Source organism: Prosopis cineraria, unplaced genomic scaffold, assembly GCF_029017545.1.
Source record: "Prosopis cineraria cultivar Desert tree isolate PC_DT_omini unplaced genomic scaffold, ASM2901754v1 PC55, whole genome shotgun sequence".
In the NCBI taxonomy this organism is placed as follows: Eukaryota; Viridiplantae; Streptophyta; class Magnoliopsida; order Fabales; family Fabaceae; genus Prosopis; species Prosopis cineraria.
Window position 1 is genome coordinate 40,512 of NW_026555385.1, and position 2,703 is coordinate 43,214.

At 29.2% G+C, this 2,703-nt stretch overlaps 1 long non-coding RNA gene across 1 annotated transcript; it reads left to right on the top strand.

Annotated features, from left to right (window-relative positions):
- The first annotated feature begins 973 nt into the window (after positions 1-973).
- Positions 974-2,451, top strand: LOC129295140 (uncharacterized). The gene is made up of 3 exons (XR_008589523.1): positions 974-1,158; positions 1,827-1,892; positions 2,440-2,451. It is a non-coding gene; the product is annotated as an uncharacterized LOC129295140 (long non-coding RNA).
- Positions 2,452-2,703: the final 252 nt, after the last annotated feature.

The window sequence follows — 2,703 nt, forward strand, 5'->3', positions numbered from 1 at the left end:
CTTTACCTAGCACAGCTATAAAACCTTTAAAAGTCAAAAAGAAATTCAGCATCATCTAATAAATTAGAGACTAAAAGAAGCTTTTCAGTTAATAATGTCCCAATTTAGATTTAAAGAAAGTAAAAGGGAGATAATATTTATAAAACAATTATGAATTTCAGAATAATAACCATTATCATAATAAAATGAAACACGTTGCATGGTTCAAATAATCTTATAAAAATATGTAAACCAAATACATATAAGGGTGGTTAAGGGAAATGGAAACATCAAGTTCAACTTCCAAATTATGACCTTTTCCTTAAACAAATGAATTACATAATTCATCTTACAAAGAGAAATTCATGCATAGTAAAATAAACAGCTTTTTTAGCAAAACAAATTTAAAAGACAATAAGTTCCAAAATTTCATAATTTGCGGGACTCAATTAGAATTCTTAATAAGGGTAGATACAATGTTCATGAGGGCAAATAACCATCAAATGTCGACACACAATCCATGAGGATAAATCACCAATCACTACTATAGAAATGGATATATATGACGAGCCTTATTGGATGCATGTTGTTCGATGAAATGCTTCATAGAAAAAAAAAATAACCTTTGGTGGGAATGTAACATCCTGATTTTTATATAATAAAGAAATTGTGGAATTTAGGTTTTGAGGAAAAAAAATGATAATAATAGGAATTTATATTATTTGAGGTTATTTAGAAATGATATTATGGTTAGGTATTTAATTATAAATTTAAAAAATTAAATTTAAAATCACATAAGCAATATTTAGTTAAGATATAATACATAAATAATTTTTTTATTGTGTGTTAAAAAAAAGTGAAGGTAGAAGGAACAAAAAAAACGGGGGGGTGGAAGGTTGTTGTTTCTAAGTCCCACATTGGTTAGATGAGGGAAGAGAAGAGGTGCCTTCATGTATAAAAAGAAGGGGGTGTGTGCATTAGGAAGCATGAGAGGCTAAGATGCAATTTAGAGGAAATTACAACTTTTGGCCCAAAGGTTTGAATAATTAAATTCGAACCTATAGTTTTTTTTTAATATAATTTTGGGACCACAATCCCATTTTTATATTATTTTTCTCTCTTCCTCTCATGTTGCTCGGCGTTTTTCTCGCAAGGGGGGATTATTTTCTTTTTCTTCAGGTATGTTCTAACTTTCCTGTTTAGATTAGCATTTAAAAATTTATTTAATTACAAAATTAATTTTATAGTTATTTTCTAAATAATATTAGCTTTCTAGTGATATGATTATTTTATAGGATAGAGTAAATATTCTGATTAGGATTTTTTTTCTATAGGATAGTTAATCTGATGATATGATGGATTAAAAATATAGGTTAAAACTCTTAGGGATATAATAAATATTATAGAATATTTTCTTGAGGTTGAAACTCATGTTTAAGAATTTTTAAGTTAAAATCTAGATCTATATGGTTGAATTTATGTGGAGTCTGAGATGTAGGGATAAACCTATGATTATTAAATATTTATTTAAGTATGAATAGGTATTTTTGAGGTTATAGAAAGGTGATTTGAGGCTTCAGGATAATTTTAAAATTTTTAATTTATTTTTGGACGAATTTTTAGAATATAGAAGGATGAAATTGTGATACTAGAAGTGATTTGAGGATAAAAAAAATAGTTTATTAGGGTACGAGAATTTTAGAAAAAGAATTTGAAAAGTTAAATGAGGCATAAATCTTAAATTAGTATTAATATGGATTATAGATCTAAGACTTTCTAATTCTTTAAATTAGAGTTATTTATTTTAATGTAAAATTAATATATAGTATTGTGAAATAATTATGTAGATTATATTGACAAAGATAGTGGTGAAAAAGGAGTTGTGAAGGGGAACTTGTTATTCAAGACACAAGGTAACCATTATTAATGTGTTGTGATGGGTGTGTTTGTGAATGGTTATGTGTTGTTTTGTTGTTTGAAAAAATTATGAATCATTGAAAATAAATATTGTATATACTTGTTTAATTATTGCCAAGTGGGTTAAAAATTTATTTTTGTTTATCATGATGAGATATTATTGTTCGGATATATTCCTGTTTGGATATTTGAATAATGCATGACTTGTCAGGGTATTTTAATGTATGGTGTTAATGGGAACTTCTGTTCGGTTAATTATTACCACGTGGTAAGCCCTCATTGGACCCAATGAGTGGCGTGTCGCTTGGTCCAACTCACCTTTGGCCGGGTGATTTGGCGTCCGAGCATAGCGAAAGGAGGATATAAGGTGCAGTCATGCAAATTAAATACTTGTTCGGTTTGTTTGAAAGTATTGTTTGGTTAAATGTTTTGTGTGCCCACTTAGCAATCGCATGATTAGTTACATCCGCATGCATCATTACATATTAATTTTTGGTTACTGGGACTTTTAAGTCTCATTCCCCGTGGTTAATATTTTTACAGGAGCGAGTCCGGCCGAGAAAGCACCAGAGGTGTAACTATGGTATATGAAACACCATCTTTTACGTTGCCTCTTATTTTGGATTATACAATGTATCTTGTGCCAACTTAGGACATATCTTCTTTGTGAAGCATGTGAACTCTAATCCTTTTTATTAAAAGTATTTATTTAACCAAGAGGATTATGTTTGTCTCTCTTGATTCATGACCTAATTTAAATATCATGCCATGAGGATCCTGACTGTCCCTTATGGTTCTAATTGCTTT